General features: G+C 47.7%; 1 long non-coding RNA gene across 1 annotated transcript in view; it reads right to left on the reverse strand.

Annotated features, from left to right (window-relative positions):
• Positions 1 to 16,029: 16,029 nt before the first annotated feature.
• Positions 16,030 to 26,382, reverse strand: part of LOC107181635 — a 27,927-nt gene continuing 17,574 nt past the window's right edge. Inside the window, exon 3 of the long non-coding RNA XR_001512305.1 lies at positions 16,030 to 16,045. This is a non-coding gene — a long non-coding RNA (uncharacterized LOC107181635). The remainder of the gene's footprint in view (positions 16,046 to 26,382) is intronic.

Consider the following 26,382-nt stretch of genomic DNA (forward strand, 5'->3'; position numbering starts at 1 on the left):
ATATATATGTCAAAACATCACATGGTGTACTTTAAATAGATACAAATTTTATTTGTAAAAAATAAATTAAATTTTTTCCCCCAAAGCTGCTACTACTATTAATTCACACATCTGTTTTCTCTATTAGAAAATAAACCCCTTGAGAGTAGTGACCATGTCCTGGCTACTTGTATCCCACGTGCCTAGAATAGAGTCAAGCATACTGGTAGGTCCTTATTAAATGTTGATGCAGAAAACCTGAAGGAAGGCTTGGAAGAGAGGAGTCTAGTGGCAGCCTTAGACTGAATGGAGAGAGAGTTCACACTCAGACGTTAAGTAGGATTCTGTAATTCAGCCATGTATCTGGAATTACCCGCAGCTTTAGGATCAAGACAGTTCCTCACATTTTGGTGCTTGAGTACCATGGATGTTTGATATCAAAACGGCAGACGGGGCAAGCAACGTCCTTATGATTCTCTTTTGGGAAAGAGCCCCTGAGCAGGACTTTGGTGTGAAGCAATGGTCACAACCCCATGATTTAAAGAATGAAGCTGCTATTGTTTAATTCCCTGAGCCAAGGCAGACATGGGAACCTCCTGATATTTTTGTCACACTCAAATTCCTATCTTGATGACTCCTGTGTCCTTCTACCAGGAAAAACAATCTCTCTTTCTAGGAGGCTCTGATGCGCATTTCTTAGAGTTAATTAAAAGCTGCACGGAGAGTTTCATGTCAGAGACCTGCCCGGCTCCTCCTGCCCCCTGAGCAGGAAAGGATCTGAGTCTGTGAGGTAATCGATACTCTGGGCAATATTGAGTTTCCAGACATCCAGCTCAAATTGTAAGCCTTGCCCCACCCCCTGGGCTTGAAAGTTCACCGGTTGTCCTTTCCCATAGACAGAGCCCTCTGTCCCTGCTGGTGTTATACTCGCTTGCCCCACTTCCCAATAAGAAGCCACTCCCGTGGGGCTGCACCTCCAGGAGCCTTGGAGACAAAGACTGATGGCGGAGCAGGTGTCCTCTCTGAGATTTCCCATGTAGCTCACGTTCCCACTTGCCTGCGGTCCCATTTCTCCCCAGTTCCTTGAAATCTCAAACAAGTGGCTATAATCGGCTCTTTCTCCCCTTCTTAAGACTAAGGGGAGTGTGGCAAGAAGAGGGAAACTCTTCTATTGGGGTGGAAAGAGCCTGGTCAATATTTTGCCCCTGGATAATAAAGAAAAGTTTGAGACATAAAAATTATAGATGGGACACAGCATGGGAGACAGATGATATTTGAATTGCATCTAAACCAAACCAGGTCCCCATATGGGACTCTGAAAGGAAATTAAAAATGCTTATTGATTGAAATTAAAAATTACATAAATGTGTCTGATATTTATGTGTCAGGCACCCTGGTAATGGAAGGTAACTGGATTCTGGAATGACCTCCATCTTCAATGAGCTTCTTTTATGGTATTTATTTCACTTTCCCTTAGGACTTAAACAGAAATAACTTTTTTTTTTTTTTTTTTTTTTGGTAGAGACAGCATTGAGAAATATGGCTAGTGGGAGAGTTGGGGACTTGTGCATTTGAGCAATTCAGCAATTCTTTGGGTATAGGATCAGATGATGCGAATCTACTGGTTCTCAAATTTCCCCTCTGCATTGATGTGGAAAGAATTGTGTCATTCCTGGTAGAAAACCCAGCCAAACTATTCCCTTGGAGATAAAAAAAACAACAACACACACAGAATAAGTGTTTTAAGAAATATTTTGGGGAGTCAAAAGAATGTTAATGAGACATTTGATAAAGTTACACAAAGAAATAGAAAATAAAATAAATACTTAGGACCAGTTGAAATATTTAAAAAGATGCTGAAAGAAAATACTGAGCTTTAGGAGTGGAACTAGGAAGTCGGGCAGAAAGAACCCAGTAAGGGGATAGCATGGAAACCAAATCGAAGAAGCAGGACTTTTACCCAATGACTATTAGAAAAACAACAACAGTTATTGATTATTTTATAAAAACAAATTATGGTGCTAGGAAAAGGTTCAGAAGACAATCAGCCAGCCTTGGGAAGACTATACCATGTCAAGTTTGTGGATAGTATCTCTTATTTCCTCTGTGATTAAGGACGCTGTTCTTTGTATCGCTTCATTTAATTAACAATCATTTACTGAGCACGTACTATATTGGCATATAGACCTGCAATGAATATATTTTAAAAAGCCTTACAACTCTATGAGTACATCTATTTATTAGCCCCATTTTATAGACAGAGAAACTGATTTCCAAAGAGGTTAAGCACTTGCTGAGTGTCACAGGTAGGAAGCAGTGGGAAAAGGATTTGAATCTGGGAAGCCCTATAAACCACTACGTAGTACTGCCCCTGGATAAGCACATGAGTCACCGAAATATAAGACGGAAAGTGAAAAGCACTCTATGGGTGATCTAAACAAATGGCAGTCCAAGTTCCAACCTCTGGCAGGGGAAGGGGACGGTGGGAAGGTCTTCAAGGGGGTAGGGGTGGTGGTAACTTTGGAGTTCGGTCTTAACATGTGGGCAAAATTCCCTAAGTGGGCATAGGTGCTCTAGCGTCAAGATGGAGCCGATGACATGAGCCAGTGCTCAGAAATGGAAAAGTGGACGATGTGTTTGGAGAACTTTCCAAATCCAGTTTGTTGGGGAAAGCAGTTCTCTACGAAGGCAGCAGATCAGCTGGGGTGGGTTGGAAGCAGCCAGGAACAGGGCTTCTCATGCTGTCACATGCACATGGTGACCCAGGGGTCTTGTTAAATACAGCTGTGCTCCGGTGTCTATGGTGCCAGCCTCCAGGATGCCCTGGTAGCTGGATGGCCCTGGTGTTTTGAGGGCCTTGCTTTCCTGGCTTGTGGTGTGGACTTCATCTGGCAAGCTCAGGACTGCGCTGGTGGATTCTAAGCGGGGCAATAAGGCTTTAGAAAGCGGTTTGGTGGTAGTATCAGATGCTCTGGAGGGAGTTTGGCTTTTGGTTCCTTTAGCTCCTAACTCTTAACTCTCAATGCTCAGAATACACTGATGCATTCTGGGTTAAGGCAGGAAAACCGAAACCACCCTTGCTGCTTTATCAGGGTTAATTTTGCCCTTGACTTCTGGTCGCCACTTATCCATCAGTGCTGTCTAGAAACTGTTCCTCCCCTTGCTCCAGGACTGGCCAGAAGCAAAATCTGTGCTGTTCTCTAGGGGTTCTAAAAAGGAGCTGAAATGTTGGCTTGATGTTGGGCGATCCTTATGGGCCTGTCTTGGTAAAGGCTGGGCTCCGTCACCCGGCACGTTCTGGATCACTTTTCCACACAGGCAGATCTGCTCAGGGAATGAAAAATGCTGCTAATATCAGCCTGAAAAAAGTCATCAGGAAATTAAATCTGTGGCTTTAAAAAATATCCCACACTGCTTTCTGGCGCTGCTCAGTCTCCCAACAGGATCTCTCTCTCTCTCTCTCTCTCTGCCTGGGGGCCTTCTTCCGGCCTCCTCCCCTCCCTATCTGGTCCTCCCACCCTGGGTCCCCTCCCCTAGCCTCCCCTCCTCCCTTTCCTTCTTCCTTTCTCATCCCACAGGACCTCCGTCTTTCTTCGCTCTGGGCTTCTCCTCTGTGGCTTCAGGCTTCCCTTCCTGCCTTCAGGCCTCCAGCTTTTCCTCAGGCCACAGAAGCATCTGTCTGTCTCCTTTTCACTTCCCATCAGGGAATCCTAAATGTTGAATAGGCCCTTCAGACAAGGTCCTGAAGGGGAGTTGGCTGGGGCACTGGGGGAGAAGGAAGAAGGGAGTGCCAGGACCTGCCAGGACCATACAGAAGCCCATTGATAGGCAGCCCCTCAGCACAGACAACCCAGCCCAGCCTCCATGGCTCCGGGTGGAGAAAGGTGTCCCTTGAGGCGGTGGCCAACATCCTGGCCATCATGAATGACCTCAGTGTCTCTGGCTGGTAGGGGACCTTCACGCGGTCCCCTCCGAATCCTTCAGGCCTGTCAGCCCCACCATCGGTGTGAATATATTCGTCTTGAAAATAACCTGTCAGTACATCTCCATCAGCAGTGCTGATTTCATTAATTGGAAGAATTAGCTCTTTGTAGCCAATGGAAGAACATGGAGCCAAAACACACGGAACGCTTTTCCCCGGTGACCCACAGACCCTTGGACGAACTCCTGGGTGCCAGGAAAATGGATTGTTTTGCAGAAAGAATATCATTGGATGTTTATTTAACATCACTCTCCATCCCCCCCACCCCTCCCACCCCCACCCCAAGACCTCTGAAGCCTTTCACATCTGGCTGCTTTTCTTCCTTCACTTTTTTTTGTGTGTAGAGCCAGGGCAGGGAGGAAACTTCATCAGCCTGAAAACATCCAGCAGCAAAGTGTAAATTAAATGTGCAGAGAGGCCAGGAGAGGGGAGTCTTACATCCTGGGGGTGTAGGAATAAGGAGACTGTGTCCTCACCCCCAGTCAGTATGAGCAGACCTGCTTCTGGGCCCTGCATCTGCCACTAGTAGCTGTGTGACCTTCGGGAAGATACTTAACCCTTCTGAGCCTTAGTTTCCTTCCTGGTAAAATGGGACAATAAACACATACTCATAGGGCTGTTAGAGGATATAAAGAGTTTGGCACATACTAGACACTTGATTGGTGGTAGCTACTATTTTTATTGCTGGGATCAAGGTCAGAACAGAATCCCACTGTCCCCATATTGCAGGGACCCACGATTGCTGGCTCTACTCAGGAAGACAGATGGGCAGAAGTATATCCAATGGGGGAGACAGATGGGCAAGGGGATATAGACAGATGGAACATCTCATGGGGAAGGTGGATTTACGACAACCCAAAGGAGATACTGAGAGATGGTTGTCCTGTGGGAGGGACAGATGAACGAGGGTCCAACAAGGAGACAGAGAGATGACAGGCCAAAGTGGAAGACAGATGGATGGCAATTTCATAGTGGAGTGGGGGCTGGGGAGTAGGCAACCTCATGATTGGTGAGAACAGATGGACAACATGCTGCTGATGGGACCTGGGCTTCCTGTTTCGTCTCTACTCCTCGGGGCCTGGGCATCCCTGAATTCAGAAGAACCCCAGGGGCTCTGTGGGCATTTGAGGCGGGAGGGAGTGTCACTTGACCTGAGAAGACACTGAATACCAGGGTCAGCCTGGCTTCTGTTCCTCCCTCCTCCCACAGCCAATCCCTGGGTGGCCCCACAGATAAAGGCTCAGCCCTGATGAGAAGGAGGAGGAGGAGGAGGAAGGGGAGAAGGAAGAGGAGGGAGAAAACAGTGTCTTGAAAGCAAAGGGAAATAAAAACTGGCTAAGAGTTTTATTTATTTAAAATAAAGGTTCAGTTATGCTTGACTGTAAACATGCTGGCCCATCCCTCCCTCCCTCGCTCTGCTCTGCGTGGCAGAGGGCTCGGACCACACAGCGAGCTGGGGGCAGGAGGCAGAGAGCAGGCCAGAGGAGGCTGTGGAGAGGAGAGAGGGTACGGGAACTCAGTGACCTGCTGAGCACAGCTGGGCTGGGCTGGTCCGAGGCCCCCTGGCCCTCTGCTCCCAATTCTTCAGGGCACGAACCCATAATAGTCCAAATGTCGTCAGCTCCACAGGCAGCACACACAGGTACTCAACTCAACGTGCGATGGGGATGGGCATAGACAGGCACACGGACACCACAGGTGCACAGGCCTCCCTCTCACCTGCCTCCGGCTGTGTTTCTCCCTTTGTCAGAGAGAGACAGCGGGGTCCTGGAGGAGGTAGGTGGGACTCCAGCTGTGAGGTTTGCTATTGGAACCGAAAATCCTCCCCTGCTTTTTGTGCTCTTTCTTTCCAGCTCTACCTGACTTCCTTCCGTGTTTTTCAGTGACGGAGCCATTTTGGGTGCTGTTAAGAACCTATGAGCTCCCTAGAGAAGGGAAATGGTGTGGATGGAGACGAATCTGGAGTAGAGACAGATCTGGGGGAGTGGCAGGGGCTGCCTTGCCGATCCTTTATGAAGAGTTTGCTGGGGCCTCTGTTGGTGGCCCAACTGGTCAGGGAAGGGCTGTGGTATGCAGGGTCAAGAGGGAATAGGCAGGAAATGTTTGTGATAAGAGGCTTCCCCTCTCACAAGCTCCCCTCCTTTCCAGACCCAGCTGCGGGATGAGGACACAGGGAGCTTTGGAGGCTGCAAGAGCCAGCCTTTGGGGCCGAGGCAGGAAGGGCTGCGTTTGCAGGGGCCCCCGGGGCCTGAAGAAAGGCGGCACTTGGGGATATGACCCTGGGAACCCAGCCAGGGCTGCCTTCCTTTGGGATCAGGAACTTTAGTCAGACTTCATAAGGCTAAATCAATCCCTTAAGAAAAAAGAAAACAAATAAAACCTTGGGGTTTGTTAATCCACGTTGCTGAGCGGGCAGAGCGGGTCTAACGAAGGCCTGGTTCCAGGGCATTTCTTGCCCCAGGTTGGTCCCACTCGGAGCCATTGATCACGTTAACCAGGAAAAATGTACGAGGAGGGCCAGGCTGGAAGCTCTGAGAAGGAATCCAACCCAAGAGCGTCTTCTGCAGGGGTTGGAGTTTCAGGAACGCGTGTCATGCAGCTATTTGCAAAGCTCTCTCTGCTCCCCGGGCTCCTACTGTCTCCTGTTTGCTCCAGGCCCAGCAACTTCACCATCTGTGGTTGGCTTGGCCGGCTCACAAAGGAGCATCCCAAGGATGGGGGCCAGGCTTTGGGCCTCCTGCTATTGTACCAGTGTCTCTTCTTAAGGATTAGCAGCTTCTATCTACCCCTTGGGGCTGCACTGTAAATGCCTGTGTAATGCTAATTTGTGGTTGGCAGGAGATTGATTGGGAAGGAGCTGAACAATGACAAGAGGTGGCTGAGCTCCCTCCTTCTCCTGGAGGGATTGTGTGTGTGTGTGTGTGTGTGTGTGTGTGTCTGCTAGGAGGCATGTAGCAACAAAGGCACAGAGAAGATGATTCAAAGAGAGGATGAGAAGTGCACAAGCACAAATTCAGAGGATTTTTTGATAGGAGTGGCAACCCATCCCCTTTTGCCATATTCGATTTGTCTTTAGCAAGTCACCAGGTCTAGCCCACACGTAAAGGGAAGGATTACTTATAGGAGGCAAGAATCATGAGAGCCATTTCAGAAGCTGCCAGGACACTTAGAAAGATCCCAGCAAAATGCCCGTGACAAAGTAAGTGCTTAGGGGAAGATATTGTTCCTTGGTCCAGTGACATGGTCTGGGATGTGTGCTGGTTTCCCCTCAGTGGCCCTGGTCTCTGCTGTCCCATCTTCACCCCTGTTGAAACTGCTGGGTGTTCTCTGAAGGTGTGTTTCCCTGCGCTCTCTGGGTGTGGGCGGCAGACAGAAGATGGACACTAACTCACGCTCACACTGTCCTCCTAACAGCCCCTTCATGAACGTGTGTGGTCTTGCATTGTGGTCAGCGTACAGATAGTTTAATTTCCTGCTCACCTGCTCGGTGGAGGCTCTGATTTCTTCTTGCATTTTTTTTCCTTGGGCAGCCTGTGGGCAGGTATTTCTGTCTGACCATCTGGTAGCCATTCACCTTTCTGGTGGCCTGAGAAAGGAATTAATTTCACTTGTTTCTTTAGCCCTATCTGCCTTCTGTGATGGCATGTTACCTTTATCACCTCTTAAAATTCTTACAACAGAGGACGTTGGTCCTTCAGGCTATCTGCCAGGATTCTTTAGGTTCCCCAGCTGTGTGCAATGGGAGCTCCTCCTTTGGTTTTGCTCCTCGGGTCTTTCTTTTGCACGAAGACTTTAAACATCCTAGATTTACTTCCACATCTGTACCTCCCCACCCACGGTCCACAGTGGTGAATCCAGCGGGACTACACCAAGCCTAAAGTACTCAGAAAACAGCACCTGGAAGAGAAAAATCTGACCCCTGTCCTCACCCTGTCCCTTTGGAGACTCCTGAGGCCTTTGGCCTCCTAATTCGGGGGGAGGGGGGGTAATTTGGGGAGAGCAGGGTATGGGAAGATAGAGGAAATTCCTGGATAAGAATGAGGTGGGTGGGGCTTTTTTATCCTGCACCAGCTCTTTGGCTCGAGGGCCTACTGTCTCCCCTAAGGCCTCCAGAAGGTGGAGAAATCCTGGATTGAAATCCCCGTGCCAGGTGGGGCATCAGGGGCTTCTCTTCCAGAGTCTCAGCGCAGCCCACCACCCGCTGCTGGATTTTTGGTGGAAGGCGTGTTGAAGAGGCAGTGGTCATACACTGGGCGATCTGGCCCTAGAAAAAGGCACTTCTGATAAGTGGCATGATATGCGTTTCCTCAAAATGGTGCTGCATGAAGGGGATGACTAATATCCTGGTCTGAATGAAGGCAACATTTTCAAAGTCCTCCACACACCATCGATAAACTCATTTCTAACAGGTGAATGGACATGGTCACCATTTCTAAGGCCTGTTGCTCTAGTGAAGTGGTCAAGAATGTCCACTCTGGTCAGATAGGCCTTGGTTTGAATCCCAGTCCCTTCATTTACTATTTATGTGACCAGAGCTAGCCTCTCAAAGTCTCAGTTTTGTCATCTGTAAAATGGCTAGGTGATGGTTTCTCTTCTCATAGGGTTGCTATGAGGATTAAAGTAATAAATGTAATAGTATACATAGCATAGATGCCCTGTGCATAGTAAGCCCTCAAAATCTATTATTAGTTTTATTATCTCTGTTCCCAGAACCTTCTAGCAGCTGAAGCCTCTGTTTTTGGGATCTTACCATCCTCATTATACATCTTACCTGATGGAGACTATTTCTTTACCCCCTCCCCTCCCTTGACTATAGGGCATTTGATGACCCTTACATTAATTTCTGTCTCCACGATCCTCCCCATATGTGAATCAGTGTCTAAGTCCTATCAGCTCATCACTGTGAAACGTCCCCTCGGGGCTAAGGGACAGTCCAGCTGGGAGGCCTCCCTCCTTATCGTTGATGACCTCGCTGTGAACCTTACTGAGGCACTGAGGAGAAATGTAAAAAGTTCAGACAAGTTGTTATTTGTCATCCCCCTTCCCCCCAAAGTTAATGGAATTTAACACACACTCTAAAACACAGAACTGAGTCAAAACCCTTTTTGTCTATAGCATAGAGTGAACGTTTCACTGGGCTGGAGAGCCTGGCCAAAGAAACCTCCTAGGAGGCCAGCTGGAATGCCTGTGGTGGGTCGGGTCTTTCAGCATGAGAGGAGGTTAGACTAGGGGACAGGGAACCGTCAGTGTGGCCTGAGGCACCATGATGACCCCAGGCTATGTCCACAGCTGCTCCAGGCAAAAAGTTTCCTCAATTGCTACAGGGAACCCTGGCAGAGCAGTGCCCCATGAACAGCCAGTCATTCTCACTTGGCAACTGGCACACTGCTTTCCATAGCAACAGGACTCCCCGCTCTGTCCTCTCTGAGCCCCATCTCAGAAGCTTTTGGCGTGGATATCAAAACCCGGGTGTGTAGTCTTTTCAGAGAGGATGAATCATCTGCATACATTATCCAAATAGAATTGGGCTTTCTAAGCCCAAAGCTCTCATGCGATGTAAATAGTGATGCCAAAGGCAAGGATGTCAGGGTGTTAGGGAGGTTGGCTCTGCTCCCAAAGCAGGAAAGATTTTGATGAGTGCTGTGAATTACTGGTTTGGCATGGGATGTGGAATGGCTTTATACCAAATCACTGGGGGGAGGGGAGGAAGGGTTGATATCAGGAGAGACCCCAACTCGCTTTAGAAAGAGGGGCGGTGTCTGTGAGCTCTTTCTGAGAGATCTGGAGAACTTGTGGAATATGTCAAAAGCCTCCTGAGGAGGGTGAAACTGATAAGCTGTCCCCTAAAGGGCGGAGGAGAGTCACTCTTTCTCAGTGATGACCGTCCTGCCCACCAGGAGCGGATAAAGACTGTTTCTCAGGTAGGACAACAGAAGTGAGGGATCTGGGATAGGGTGATCTTCAGGTGGGTGGGGGTGAAATATCTGCAACTGGAGTGAAGATAGTCTTCCTTTCCGATTACTCCAGAAGAGGACAACACTGACTGGATGGTGGAAGATAGTTGCCTTTTGTACGGAGGCTGGATGGAGAAGGAAGAGAACAGTGCTGGAGGGCTCTGCGGGCTGACGAGTTACTGGGGGAGCTCAAACTTACTTTGGGAATCTGACCATTGATATAGGTCAGTGATGGAGAACCTATGGCACGCGTGTCAGAGGTGACACGTGAACTCATTTTTTGGGTTGATTTTTCTTTCTTAAATGGCATTTAAATATATAAAATAAATATCAAAAATATAAGTCTTTGTGTTACTATGGTTGCAAATATCAAAAAATTTCTATATGTGACACGGCACCAGAGTTAAGTTAGGGTTTTTCAAAATGCTGACACGCCGAGCTCAAAAGGTTCACCGTCACTGATATAGGTCTTGTTTTCTGTTTTGTTTTTGTTAATCCTTACCCAAGGATATTTTTTCCTTTTATTTTTTTTTTTTCACCTTTGATTTGAGAGAGAAAGAGAGAGAGAGAGAGAGAGAAAGAGAGAGAGGAACATTGATGTGCGAGAGACATCTTGATGGGTTGCCTCCTGCACACTGACCGGAGTCGGGGATCAAACCTACAACCCAGGTACATGCCCCTGACCAGGAATTGAAACTGCAACCCTTTGGTGTATGGGCCGATGCTCCAACTACTGAGCACACTGTCCAGGGCTTGCTTGTTTTTTATTCCTCATCCGAGGATATGTTTTTATTTAGAGAGAGGGAGAGTGAGAGAGAGAGAAGAGAGAAACATTGATCAGTTGCCTCCAGGGATTGAATCCACAGCCTAGGTATGTGGGTATGTGCCTTGACTAGGAATCCAACCAACAGCTTTTTGGTGTACAGGACAACACGCAATCAGCCGAGCCACCCAGTCAGGGCAATGTGGGTCTTATTATTGCCTGGATTATTTCTGTTTCTTTATGTGTTTATAACAACTAGAGAAGGATGAACTGATCTCTGCAGTTTTTATATGAGAAGATCCAGTTAGTCTCTTTGATTTGAGCAGGTGGATGAGATTCCTAATTTCCATCTTTATGTTTGCCTGGAGGTTTTTACAGGAAAGGATCATTGATGTGGGCTTGAAACACGGTGCCTATGAATGGGATGTACACTCTGTGGGCCATGGAAAGAACTTTCCTCTGACAGCTGGAGACAGTCTTCTGTGTGGGTGAGTGGGGACATAATCCCTTTCATCCTGGCTTTGGTTTTCCTAATTACCTCTTTAGCAATGCTGTTCATGACTGCCACAGGTGTCAGACTTTGTATGGGCAAATGATGAGAGCGGACCAAGATCCTTGGTCATTCCTGATCTGTGCGGCTGGACCTTCAATACCGAGAGGTCTTCTTCTCCATTGTAGTTCCTGGCGCTGGGGATGGGAGGTATTTGTTTATTTCTGAAAAAAGTCCAGAAACCAGTCAGGAAAGGCAGCCCCTCTTTTCAAATCCAAAAAAGAAGCTGCAGTGAAAGAACTGGGGTGGGGTTTGTCATTGCTTTGGAAAATTGTCCTTTACATTTACAAGCCACAGGAAGTTGGCAGAGAAGAAACAGCTGGATTCTTGTCATCACCTTAGCTCTTGGCATATTATCTCAAGATACAATGCACTACTCTACACTTGGAAAGTGTGTAGAAACATGGGAAGTGTGTGCTAGTGGGAGCGGAACACTGGGGTTTTAGACTGCCCCGACCAGCTGTGGAACCCTGGGGGAGTTGCTTTGGCTCTCTGGGTCTCTCCAGTTTTCTCCTCCATTAGTGGGGGTAGGGAGAGTGGATGGACAGGGATTAGGTGGTCTCTCTTCTATGACTCACTGGCCAGAGCATGACCACGTGTCATACACACACAGCCAAAGATGTTGATTGCTCTCAGCAGCATTGCATTCTCCCCTCCCCTGCTTCCCCAGCGGGTTATCTTGCTGACTCGACTAACACAAACCCCATCTGGACACAGTCCAAACGCCAGATGTGCCCCCGATTAGTGTCGGTCTGGGGAATGTTTCCATGACTGAAAGGTCAGTGTCAGCTGGAAGTGCCCCGAGTGGGCGTCTGCCCCCCGCCCATGTCAGCTGCTAGAGTTGAACCTTCTGTTATCTCACCGGCCAAGGAACTTAGGTGGGGTTGCGTGGGGGTGGGGGCTGGCCAAGTTCAGGAGGGCCTTGTTTTACTCATCGTCCTTCTTTGCTCTCTGCAGAAGGGCAGAGTGTGATTTTTGCACTTGGAAGAGACCCCAGGGGTGTGCAGAGAGGAAAGTCCTGCTGGTGTGTAACTGAAAACACTTTGTTCCCCTTTAGATCTGCAATGTGCTCATGTCTCTTCTGATTTTCTTATGGCGGCCGTCACCTCCACTATGGAAAGAAAAATGAACAGTAATGTTGTGATGGGCCGGGCTGCCATGTTTTACCCTATTTACAGGTCATTTTAAGTATCGCTTCTACACTTCAGACAGGCTTTCATGTTTAATTTCACTTGTGTAGGGCTATGCTAGGCTTTCCTCTAGGTAGCAATGAAAATTAAACACAATTGAGTTTGATGTGTACCTTATTGATTCCAGACCCATTTCAGTAGACTGTGACACTTCAGCGACCTGCAAATTCTACACATTAGAGTTCATATTTTATACAAACGCCGTACATCCAGGACATGGATTCGAATTTCTATCAGCAACATCCAACTCCTAACAAAAGACACGGGGCAGAAGATGATAGTGACTGAAGAAGATGCATTGCAGATGATATTTATGGTCATTCCCTATGAAAAAAAAATCGTGAATAATTTCATGGAAATCACACCCAAGAGGGAGTCACAATCCCCTCAATTCCACATTGTTCTTTGGGTTCTCTGTAGCCTGCTTCTTCTCCCACAAGTCACCGCAACTTCATTCCCAAAGGATGGTTGTAGGAGAGGGGAGAGGTTGTGTGATAGCCTGGCTTGGGAACTACCAAGTAGTACAAACTGCTCAGCACTTTTGATTGATTATGTCCTGTCAAGCAGAGTGTGTGACTCTGGCCCATGGTTCCTCTGGCAGAGGCATCGAAGGCTACTTGAGCAAAGGGAACAATTGGTAACAGAGCAAAGCGGGGTAAGCGGGTTCTGACCAGTCATTGGGCTCAGGGATTGTGTCAATCTCTCTTTTGCAACTGAGCTGGGAATTAGAGGCATTATTCAGGCCGAAGTGGGAAAAGGGGAATTTTTACTAGAGGGCATGGCCTTCTGAGGCAAGGGAAGAAAGTTCCCAGCTGGGGCAGGGAATAGAGGGAAGTCAGAACAGCTTGTGGAGAGTGGTATTCCCCTCGGGGGGTCACAGGGCCATTTGTAAAATGACGCCTAGATGTTGGTGTACAGCCAAGGCTGCACGTTAGCATCACCTGCGGGGAGCTTTTACAATCCCCGATGCCCAGGCCCCACCTCAGACCAATGACATCAGAATCTCTGAGGTGGGACTAGTTTTCAGGGCTCCCAAGGTGATTCCAAGGTACAGGCAGGCTTGAGGCCCCCTGATCTATGACTTTCTAATCAAAATATGGCCCAAGGACTAGCACCGTATCAACTGGGACTTGTTAGACATGCAGAATCTCAGGCCCCACCCCAGACCTACTGAGTCAGCACCTGCACTATAGCAAGGTCCCTGGGAGATTTTTTTTTTTTTATCTTCGCCCAAGGATATTTTCCCACTGATTTTTAGAAAGGGTGGAAGAGAGAGGGAAAGACATAGAGAAATCGATGTGAGAGAAACAGATCGATTGGTTGCCTCCTGCACACGCCCTGACCAGGGCCTGGGCCTGGGAGGAGTCTGCAGCCAAGGTATGTGCCCTTGACCAGAATTGAACCTGGGACCCTTGGGTGTGCAAGCTGATGCTCTATCTACTAAGCAAAACTGGCTAGGGCACTGGGAGATTTTAAGTCTATTAAAGTGTGAGGAGCTATGATTCTCAAACTTCGCTGCACATTAAAATCACCGAGGGAGCTTTTGAAAATCCCAATGCCCAGGAAGCACCTTGTATCAATTAAATCAGAATTTCTGAGGGTGGGATGCAAACACCAATAGTTTTTTTTATTAGTTCTCAGGTGATCCTGATGTGCATGGTTTCTCAACCCTGGCTGCATATTAGAATTTCCTGGGGGAACTTTTAAATGCCCTACTCTCAGAAATTCTGATTTAATTGGCCTGAATAGGCAGCAAAAAGCTTCCTAGGTGATTTCAGTATAGAGCCAGGGAGAGCCCCTGTACCAGAATGTTGGCCCAACTCACCGAAGGAACAGCCAGCTTAAAAGCCTTGCTCCAAGTCAATGGGTCCAAGTACACCTAAAGGAAAGGAATGACCAGACCATGTCTAGACTTATCTGGTCTCAGGGCTCTTTGATATTTGATCTCCTTACATGGGACAATTACTATACTCTTTTATGAATTCAAATATTTGTGTGCCTCTTTACTTTTCTAATAAAGTCCCTTTTGAAAATTCAACCTCAACTTAACTGAAATAAGGGGCAAAAGCGTTGGTCACATCTGGACCACAGGAGCTGGGAGCCGCTGAGGGATCAGATGAGATGGAGGCAAGAGGGGTCAAGACAGAGAGCTCGACTGAGCCAGGATTGTGATGTTTTTGTCCCTTTGACGCTGTGGCACTCTCTCACCATTGCCAACATGACTGTGAGTCAGGTAGTTCTATAGACGGTTGCTGGATTTAGTAAATAACACAAGGGTGCTAAGTAAAAATTGAATTTTACATAAATAATGAACTATTTTTAATATAAGTATGTCCCATGCAATATTTGGGATGTATTTACAGTAGAAAATTAGTTTGTTATTTATCTGAAATTCAATTTTAACTGGCTATCCTATGTTTTATTTGACAACTCTAAATTCTCAGTGTTAGGAAATCTGCCCTGAGATTTTCTCCAGGGCCTCAGTAGGGCCCTGCCATCTGATGTGAAGTCCTTGAGTGTTTGTTTGAACCCTGTCCCTGGGAGGGTCATCACCCTGGGTCCTACAGGGGTTGCTCAATACCCGCAACCTAGCACCGGCAGGGGTCTGTGGGGGATTGCCTATGGATAAAATCCTTGCACTTCACCTCTTCCAGCTCACCTGCAGTCCTTGGTGTTGAGATGATTCCTGGGTGTTCCTCAGAGGTACCCTCTTCTCTCACTGTCTCTTGCTCAGTTTAGGCTGCACGTGTCCAAGAGGAAGGGAGCTGAAAGGCCTTGATGGGCAGGAGGCGACAGCGTTGAGCCGATGGTGACTCAGACATATACATAGTTGCAGCCGTGGCATGTCCCCGAAGCGGCTGTTCAGTGTCTGAGCTTGGTGTCTGGCTTTCTGCAGAGCCTGCTCCACCGAAACGTGTTCAGAGTCAAAAGTGCAGTTTCCTGTTCATTCGGCTCCAAACAGCTCGTCCCCTGCTGACTTCAGAGTGTGTGGGGCCTTGAGGGAGGGCAGAGGGAGGCAGAGTGGGAAAAGCCAGCTGCCAGCAAGAGGCACAGACACATGAGAGATGTACAGAAGAGGTGCAGATGGAGGGTGGAGAGAGGGGGAGAGAGAGAGATAGAGAGTGGGGGAAGATAGAGAGGGAGGCGGAGGATAGAGAGAGGCGAGCATGTAGAAGGGAGGAATGGAGGCAGAGGCCTGATTAGGTAGCTGGAGATGTCAGAGACGCTCAGGATGATCAGGAGGGGAACCCTTTGCTAGTGCCTCTAGCTTGGCCCGCTGAAGATCTAGGCTGGTGCCGGTCTCTTCCCTGAAGCAGTCTTTCACCCAGTCAGCCTCAAGGAAACCCCAGGAGGGCTTGTGCAGGCTGGAGAATGACCAGAATCCCGAGGCCATGTTCATTTTCTCTGGGTGCCTAGAAGGTGAGTGCCCCCTTTGTGGGGCCATGTGCTGGGCAGACCCCGTAGGCACAGCAGAGGCTGGAGAGCTGGCACGCCCCCCACAAGAACACACACTCACAATATCTACTGCGGGAAGTCCTCCCCCTCTCCTTCCTGACACCATTGTCTTCCCAGAATAATAAATCACCGCAGCTTAATAAAGGTCACGGACTTGGTTTTGTGTTTCTTCTGGGATTCAAGTCTCAGGAAATCCAAGCTCTTCTCTGTCTCCTTCTGTTTTCTGTTCTCTCTTGCCTCCTTCCTGACGGGCTGCCGTGGGGAGAGCGGGGTTTTCCAGAGCGTCTTTCCCCACAGGCACCTAGGCATGGTGTGGGGAAGACTCTCCAGAGAAACCTCAGTAGCTGGTGGTAAATTAAAATGATAAAAGGGCCTTTTGCCTCACAGACAACTTAGTTGTGGGCAGGAATGGTCAGAGGTTGTCTGGAAGATCGGGAGAGAAGCCAGGGAGGGGAGGACGAGCGGGAGGGAGGAGCTTCAGAACAGGGCAGATTTTGTGCAGGGCTGAGGTAGGGGTGCAGATGATCGGTACTGACTGGTAGATGGAGACAGGCTGGGCCTTGCTGACTGTCAGGGGTTTGGCGGATCACATCTCAGCTAGGGCCTGGCCACTGGCTCCAAGTCTGCTCTCTGTGACCGGAGTACACTTGCTTCGGAGACTGAGAGCCTGGCCACTAGAGGAAGAATTGGCCTGGTCTTATGTGCCAGCAGCTCCCTCTGGAATCTAATTCAGAAGCACAGATCTTTGGCTAAGTTGTGTGCTGGATTGTTGGACAGTGTGTCAGGTCCTGGGAACCCTGGAAGATGGGCTTTAGTGGCCTCTGGGGCCAGGCTCATATTCTTATCGCAGCCTAAGAAAGAACAGCTTGCCCCCCTGGCTAGCACATGTGCCTCACTCAACTGGCATAGGTCTGGCCGGCTCTCATTTGTCTACCTCTGACTTGGCCCAGACTTGGCCTGAGGACCCTGAGTCTTTGCCTAGGGGAGACATCAGTGGGGAAAGATTCATGGTTGAACTTGTGTAGGACTGTGATGTACATTTCTTTCCATGGAGTTGGGGGTCCGAACTCCTGGCTAGTATGTGTTTAGAGGTCAAAGAAAGAGAGCTGAGTGGTGGGGGCATGGCTGGGATGACTGATAAAGGAGAAAGGGCCCAGCTAGCTCTTGGTCAGCCCCTGCTCTTCATCATCTCCTGGCCCTTCTCCTCCACCCCTGGAATTACTCATATTCTGGGACAAGGTCTAAATTGGGCATTTGGATGAGACATTCCCCAGGAGCTGCCAACCTTCCAGGTCCAGGGTGGTCACAGGACTCCCTGGCTCCACATCTCCTCCTCTTGGTTTGGCCCTCACCCTAATCCCCACCAGTGCCTGATGCCAATGTGTCACTCCCCACTGAGGTCCTTTTTTCTTGTGCCCATTGCAGGCACTGTATGTGCGTGTGTATGTGTGTGTCTACACGTCCTCTTTGGACATTTGACTAATCCCTTATTGGCCCCCAGTGAGACGCAGTTTCCACAATCCTTTCCAAACCTGGACTTAGTGGTTGGAGAAAGTGTCCAAGTACAATTTGTTAAACATGTATAATTCTCCCCACCCATCAGGCATGCTGCCACTCCTTTGGGACATCTTCCCTTGGGGCCTCGGCCCTGTGTTCCTGCATCATGCCTGGACTCTTAGGGTCTAGAGAGTGTGCCTGGTCCAACCCCATCATGAGCAATTAGTCTGTTGCCTCTCAGAGCCCAGGCTTTGGAGCCAGCCAGACCCAGGTTCAAATTCTGACTCTCTTGCTTATGAGCTGATAACCTTGAGCTAGTTAATTTCCCTGAGACTCAGTTTGCTGATCTAAAAAGGATACTAATGAATGCCTTCTCTCAGTTCACTGTGAGGATGGGTGGGCTCATGGAAATGAAGCCCCAGGCACAGGTCTGAGCTCCTGGTCTCCGCTCTCCTCTCCTCACAGTTGTTGGAATAGAGCTGGGCTTGTGGTGAGCACCCAGAAAAGTGGCAGTGACTGATTCATGATTATGGAGCCTGCAATTATTGGGATGAAGTCCCTAAACAGGGAAATAGCTCTAAGCAAACCCATTAATTAGGGACTGTTTGCAGTTCCTTTGTACGGGCTGTCATGTGTTAGCTCAGAAGCCTCCAGGCCCTCCACCCCCCAGAGGTCATTCTGGTAAAATAATGACCAGGGGGAGGCTCGGCCTGAGGTGTGCAATTCCCACCTACTTGTGACCTTCACGCCCATCCTCCAGGAGCTGGTGCAATAAACAAGTTACCAGGTGACAAGCACAGCCTCATAAAGTGGGGCCACTGCCTTGAGGAGACATTAAGCCTGAGCTAATGGACTTTGCCAGGGAGCAGGGACTCCCTGAGGCACAGGAGGACTATGACCTCATGGGGAGGCTTGGGCCAGCAGCTACTTTTTAAGAAAAAAGAAAAGAAAAGCTTAAAAATAAGAATAATAAAGGAAAAAGAAATACAAAAATAGAGCATTACAGAGATTATAACTTACATGTTTACATGTATCAGATTAATAAGTCCAAAGCCAACATGCAATATAACTGTTATTTCACAATAATTTCAGGACTAATAAAAATATTCGTTGTTGTGCACTGCAAGCAAGCAGATGATAAGCTAAGCTAAAGGGATATAAATTTAAAGTAGGGTGATGAATGTGTGTCTGTCCTGGGACAGTCCCCATCCCATTCTATGGGGATTTACGGATCAGCTCAGAACCAAGGGCCCTGGCCTCTGTGGGCACTGTGGTTCTCAGAGTTAGGTGGGGCCCCGATTACAGAGATTCATCCCTTTGGGAAACTAAGGCCCATTCGCAAGCCATAGACTTTTTTTTAATATGTTTTTTTGATTTTCTACAGAGAGGAAGGGAGAGGGATAGAAAGTTAGAAACATCGCTGAGAGAGAAACATCGATCAGCTGCCTCCTGCACGCCCCACACTGGGGATGTGCCTGCAACCAAGGCACATGTCCTTGACCGGAATCGAACCTGGGACCCCTGAGTCCGCAGGCGGACGCTCTATCCACTGAGCCAAACCGGTTCTGGCAGCCATAGACCTTTAAACAAGAGGTGGGACTGGCCTCCTTCAAAGGCGGTGCAACTTGTGGCTGTTGTGCATCTATGCTGTGCCGGCTTCTGCCTCCTGCACATAGTAGGTGCTGAGTAAACCCTCTAGAGCCACCTGCTGCAGGCACAGTTACCAGGTTTCTATTCACTTCTGGGATGACTGCTGCCTTCCATACTCAATGGAAGGGAAAGGGAACTATATCTGACTTTTCCCTCCTGCATCCTCAGAATATAATAAGAACTCCATAAATAGATGTTGAAACACATTGAATAGAAGTGCCATGATTCCCACACAAACAAAATCAGGTTCCTTTTCCTGGGCGTCTTTCCTCCATTCCAGATCCGTTTGTGTTGCATTTATGTCTGTTTCCTTGCCCTGGTCCAGTACAGGCTCTGAGCATCTCCTTGGTAGCCCAAGTACGCAGCCCAGTGACCGGCACAAAGAAGGTGCTGGGCAAAATCCGGTGGCTGAACTGAATGAACGGTTGGGTGAGCGAGTCTGCAGGGCAGGCCGACAGAGGCTGCCTCCCCCAACCGCAGGCCCAGCGCGCTTGGAAGCTCCGTTTCCTGATGAGTGTTTTCCTGTGTTACCAATCTTTGTCTGTCTCTAGAAGCCCATGTTCTCTTCTCTTGGTATCAGGGCACATCTGGTTGTTGGTTCATGTTGCTTAGTTAGAGACTCTTAAAACAGCATGAAATTGTTAGCACGTTGCTCCCGCCTGCCAAGCTGTTCTCGGGACTGAAGCTTTTGGTGGATTTGGTTTTCTGTTTGTTTTCTGTTTTCACGCAGTTTAGAAAATTGGTCTGTGACAACCTTAGGGGAAATAGGCCTGTCTTGAGCTCTGCCAAGGAGAGGGCAAGCCTGAGATGAGGGCTGGGGAGGGGGTGGGGTAGGAATCGGCATGGAGAGGCACTGAGAGTCCTTGCTTGCGTACCCGTTTCTTACATTTGGATTCAATGCTCAGGCTAGTTTGATGTACAGAGAGAAGGATTCCCAAAGGAAGTAGAGGGGGCCTGGGTGGTACATCAGCATGGACCAGTGTGGTACCTTTAGGTTATAGAGGACCTAGATGTGCTCTCTCAGAATAAATGCTCTTGGGGTGGGGGCTGTGAACAAAGATACCTCTACCTTGTGCATGGGATTTCTCTGCTATCTTGGGGTGTCAGCAGCACCAGGACTCAACTTTCCCCACATGGCCCCAATATGCCATCCTCCTCTCCCCCCTCTTGGTAGCTCTTGTCTCTTGGCAACATTTTCTCTTTCTGGAAATGATCTCATCTGGGGAAAAGTCTGGGCTAGTGTAGTTCCCCTAGAGTGGTCGTTGCTGTCCTTGCTGAGCATGGAGACCCAGCCTCCGCCACTCCTGGAGGGTCAGATGGGACACAGGGAAAGGCAAGTGGAAAGGTTCTGGCACCCCAGGCAGGACTCATTTGACTTCTAGTGGTGGAGATGAGACTAAGAAAGTGTTCTTTCATCAACATGCCTACAGCAGCACTCCCTTCCCCCAAGCACCATGCCTTGTCTTTGGTATTCTCTGTTCCATCTCTCGCTGCTATTTTAACATCTCTCCTTTCATCCTTTTCCACAGAGCATGGCCTCCATGCCAGCCTCAAACCTCTTCTTAGAGCAGTGGTTCTCAACCTTCTGGCCCTTTCAATACAGTTCCTCATGTTGTGACCCAACCATAAAATTATTTTCGTTGCTACTTCATAACTGTAATGTTGCTACTGTTATGAATCGTAATGTAAATATTTGATATGCAGGATGGTCTTAGGCAACCCCTGTGAAAGGGTCGTTCGACCCCCAAAGGGGTCGGTACCCACAGGTTGAGAACCGCTGCCTTAGAGGATGGTTCTGGGCTGTGCTGTGCTGGGTTGCAGGTCTTTGTGAACAAGTCTGAGATTTCCATCCATCCTGAATGAATCTCAGAGCACAGCCTTGAGGGCCTTGCTACAGAATGAATGTTTGCTTCCTCCCCAAATGCATATTTTGAAACCTGCTCCCCAAAGTGATGGTATTAGTAGGTGGGGGCGCCTTTGGAAGGTGCTTAGGTCACGAGGGTAGAGTCATCAGGAATGGTTAAAAGAGACCTCAGTGAGCTTCCTTCCCATTCTACCATGTGAGAGCACAGCAAGAAGACGGCCAACTCTGAACCAGGAAGGGGGCCCTCACCAGACACCGATCTGCAGGAGCTTTCATATCAGAATTCTAGCCTCCAGAACTGTGAGAAAGAAAATGTTTATTTTCAAACCACACAGTCTGGGGGATTTTTGTTATAGCAGCCCACATGGACTAAGACATCCCTAAAACCTAAGTTCTCTAAGGGAACCCTTGCTTATTTGGTATGTACACTGTTCCAGATACAGAACGTGTGGGTCAGATGTGATGACTTGCCCGAGCCATGCAGGTGGCATGTGACACAGTGACAAAATGACATTTAAAGGCATGTCTGTCTGATGCAAAGCCCTTCTCATTCCTCTGCTGTGAGGGTTCATGAACTCAGGAAGAAGAGGGATTAGGAGTGTGTCACCCTGCCCCAGCCTGGTACTTCTGCTCTTACTTTCTCTCTTTCATTCCCCAGCTCCGCTAAGCCTTGCCATGAAGTCTACATCAAGCATGTCAAACTCGTGTCCTGCAGGCCACATGCCTCATTTATTTGTAGCCTTTGAGTTTGACATGCTTGGTCTACATCGAGGCAAAATGTCCTTTGTCACCACTCTTGAGTTTTAGTTAAATATATTAAAATGGGTCTTTAATTTAAAAAGTTGGAGGAAGGGAGCGAAGTACAAAAAGATACCATAGGAAGAGTTTATAAATTTCAAATTCTGAATGTTTGGTAAGGGTTAAAGGCACATGATTCCATATTTCAACCCAGCCACCTCTTGGGGATCCCTGAATGTGGTTCCTTATCAGGCTGTAGGAAATCTCCCCTCCCTTTTCCCTCTCTGCCTTCTCCTCACCTGGAACGGATTTCAGCCAAGTGTCCCTGTCGCGTGACTGGGGTTCCTGAACTGGAATCCATGGATGGACTTCTAGAGCCTATGAATTTCCAGAAATTGAATGAAAACAATGTGATTGCATGGTTGAACATGCTTTTCCTGCGGAGCCTGTTCACACATTTCATCAGATCCACAGAGAAGTTGGTGACTTCCAATGTCTCAGAAGCCCTGGAGGTGCACGTGGAACTTCCTTGTGAGAAACTTACCTGAGCGCTCAGTGCTAGGGCAAGTTTCCCTTCCTCTGGAGGCACTGGTATGTTTCTCCTCCTGTAATCAATTTTCTACCCATGACACATGAAAGCATTCTAACTCATTCCATTTTCAATTTCTAAAAATATTTCTACCCGGGTCAATTCAACTTTGTGTAAATAGTATAGGGAGAGCTGATTCCTCAACTGATTAATCAGCTTCTTTTTTTTTTTTTCACTAAAAACATTCTTATCAATTATTGTTTCTGCCAGAGGAGGTTTTCTATGGTGGCTGTGATGTAGAGTGAATGTAAAGCAACAGAAAGGGAGAAGAGACAAAGCCTGCAGTACATTCAAATGTCCTTGGGGGACAAAGGTCCATAGGGATGGGGTCAAAGTGTCCTGTTTCAGTCTCTCCACCAGGAGAAGGTCTCGGGGAGGAGGAAGCAACCCCCTTATTGAGTGAAAGGAAGTGACCGCCATCCATGGGTTGTTGTGCCTTCCGCCGGAAGGACGCATTTGATAGGAAAATGGAGACATCATTGAATTCGAAAGATCCATCTGAGCAGTCTCCTTCTTCTAACCACCCAAGTGAGGCCCCAATGTGATTCACCATGAAGTCATTCTTGTCTGTCGGGTCTTGTAGGTTTCCCTCCATCAGGAGTCACTCAGAGCACTTACTCTCACTGCAGTGCCAGGGTGACTCCTGGCTCAGGTGGCAGGGACCCTTGGGACACTTGCCTAGCTTTAGAAACATCTCTGCCACTTACCTTTATGGGCCCGATTTATTTATTTGAGTAACTACTGAAGGATAATTGGGTAAGGTGGTGTGGTGCAGTGGTAAGAACAAGGGGTTTGGAGTCAATCAACCCTTGTTCAAATCCAAGTCATGCAACCTTTGCTAAGAGACACATTGAAACACTGTTCTTCCTCACTCTTCTCTCAAGGGTAGGGCACAACCAAGGATGTTTACTGAGCCCCCGAAATAGGGGCATTTCCTCCCACTATTTCCTACACAGCAGCTGGGGCAGGATAGGCCTAATCTAGGCATTAACCATCCCTACACTGGGCTCATACTTGGTCCAGCCCAGTTCACTGAGATAAGAGTGTTGGGCCAAAGACACAGCTAGGCCGAATGTGATGGCTGGAACTCTAGCAGCAACCTTAGAACATGAGAATGAGAGACATACTGTAGCATAGCAGAGCAATAGCCTGGACCCAAAGGATTGAGGGAATGCCAAATAGCCTTGAATTGTCAGCTTCTAGTGTTTTTTTTTTAATTCATAAACAAAACAAAACAAAACACCAACAAGCACCTGTCTTGTTTTAATCACTGTTGTAGAGGAACTAACCGTTACTATCCAGAGTCACTCATTTGGTTTCTGGAGTCAGATTACCTGAGTTGAAATCCCACCTCCATAATTTTATTAACTCTAATGTGGGTAGATTTATTAACTCTTATAAGCCTTCAGTTTCCTTGATTCTAGAGGCTCCCTTAAACCTTGACAATGAATCCTCGGCTCTTTTTTCTTCCAGGAAGACTCCAGTTAGCCAGTGATTTAACTAGATCAAAGTATGGCTATGAGTCACAGAACCCGCCCCCCAATAACTGGAGCTTAAAATAGGTGAATATTTATTTCTCACTCACATACATAGGTCCAGAGTTAGGGGGTGTAGGACTGTATGGTAGGTTCGGAATCACGAGCTTGGCATGCCACCTCATGGTTTAATATGGCTACAAGAGCTCCAGCCATTGCATCACATGCTGACCAGCAGAAAGAAGAGCTAGAGTAAGAAAAGCAAGCCTTTAAGGATACTTGCTAGAAGTTACAAATGCCAACTCCACTTACATCTCACGGACAAGAGCTTAATCACATATTTACTTCTAGTTGTGAAGGTAGCTGGGAAATACAGTATTCATTCTGGGTGGCTAGATGCCCACTAAAAATGGAAGCTTCTTTTGCTAACAAAGGGGAATTGATTAGGAATGGTTCCTGCCCCAATCAGAATGCAGTTTTCTAGAATCTTCCTTTAGCCTTGATCTAGAAGATAGTGGTGGTGGTGTTGGGCACAAAACATCTCTTTGTTTGTAAGGTGGCCAACTTGGAGCTCTAATAATGAACACACATTAAAAAAAAAAAGAAGATAAATACTGCAAGAGGAAATTATGCCCCCTGATTAGTCTGGTCCTTATATAAAAGGAAGGCAGAAGCTTGACTACCTCACGATGTCTATAAATGCCAGCGTTTTCCCTCAAAGTCTACTGAAATCTGCCAGAAATAACCAAGTAACAAAGAAAAAACAAAGAAATAGACAGATCCGGAGAAGCTGGAGCCATGGAGACCGGGGACAGGAGCAGACATTCTAGGAGAAGGGAGAGAAGCAGCAGCCCCCCAGGTCAGAGGTGGAGCGGCTAAAGATGCAGACATCTCTGCTGAGTCTGGGTGCCGTGTTGGGGTACAGCCAGGTGGGGTGGGGTAGAGGGGAGCGGGAGAAATAGAGAAGACCCAACAGTCATCGAGTCACACTTGAGGACATCTCAGGTCTTGACACCAGGCTGAAGGGAAGCTGGGCAGTGCAAGTCAGAAGTCTCAGGGGTGAGGAGGAAAGGATGGTTTTGGCATATAAATATCTATATCGGCTTCTATGGTAAGGACCCAACACAAAGACGGTGGCCTGTTAGAATCATCCCCAGTTACCAAGTGTCACACTTTATCACAATATACAGGAGTGGGCAAAAGAAGGTTTATAGTTGTGAGTATGCAAAACACAGAGTTTATTCTTATATTATTACTTATTAACTATTATTTATGTGTACTACAACTGTAAGCCTACTTTTGCCCATCCCTATATAATGCACATCAGTGACTCAGAGCAGTCCTGTCGTATAAACAAAAAAACAACTGGTTTTCCCCTAGAGATTTTTACTTTTTTTTTTTTAAAACTAGGGAGCCTCTTTTTCATGGAACACCAATCAATTGCCTTTTGCTCTGGTGTTCCTCATAGCACCCTCTAGAAAATTATGCCACAGAGAAGTAAACCAATTGCCCGGGAGAAGTACTACTATTTTTAGTACTAAATTCAGACAGAGTTACCCCTGAGGATACTTAGTAATGAAAACACTGTGTGATGGAATGAGCAATGTCTTCAACAGCCTTGTTCCCCCAAATATAATGATGCTTTTCATGGGACTGTTTCTTGTAATTACATTAAAAAATGCTGATGGCATCACACCAAAAACAGTTCAGTAAAAGCAATTCTGCTGGGGCCTCTGTGATGCACTCCAGGTATCCGTGCTTCAGCTGCTCTGGCAGGATCCAGGGATTGGCGTTAGACACTCTGGGAGAGTCGATGAACTGCTTATCCATCAAGCAATCCTCTCTGAATGGTGTTATTTCTCAGCAAGGCTTTTAAATAAATATTTAGTGGAGGGCATTTAAGCCGTCCTTCCTCGCTGGACCCGAAAGGCAGCGCTTAGCACTCTTTGTTGCCTTCTGAGTGCCTGTCCACATGTGTTAACTGATAATCCAGCTGGGATGAGGTTGGCATCCCTTTGGAAGCTGACCCCTCCCATCACTGTCCACCAGCAGGACTGGGACTCTCTCCTGAAGTTGCCTTGAGCTCATTCCAGTGCATAAATGAATGAGCAAACTGGGCCCCCAAAGCCTCCCCCATTGACCATGGCTGAAGTAGTGCCCATGGCTAAGAATATTTTTTAAAAATATAATTTTATTGATTTTTTACAGAAAGGAAGGGAGAGGGATAGAGAGCTAGAAACATCGATGAGAGAGAAACACTGATCAGCTGCCTCCTGCATGCCCCCAACTGGGGATTGAACCTGCAATGAAGGTACGTACCCTTGACTGGAATCAAACCTGAGACCCTTTAGTCCTCGGGCATGGCTAAGAATATTTAAGATTGGTATAACCAGACCCTTGCCACAGCCAAATAAAATCTTGGCAAAGCACCAGAGAATGCCTGGCTTTGGGCAATGCTACTGTCAGGACCTTGTCCAAAACAAACTCTCTGTTAGTGCCAAGGTAACTAAATGAAGTAACTTGTACTGGGTTATTATTTATAAATCGGTTAAATTGTAGAATACCTTTCAGAGATAGCACATTAAACCTGGGACAGTTGATCTGTGGGCTCTCTTTCTGGAAATAATTGGCTGGCATGGCCAATTTATTTTCTGGTCACCTATAATTTGAGATAATCAGATGTCATCTCTGTGTA

This window comes from Myotis davidii, unplaced genomic scaffold (assembly GCF_000327345.1).
Source record: "Myotis davidii unplaced genomic scaffold, ASM32734v1 scaffold6, whole genome shotgun sequence".
NCBI classification, from domain to species: Eukaryota; Metazoa; Chordata; class Mammalia; order Chiroptera; family Vespertilionidae; genus Myotis; species Myotis davidii.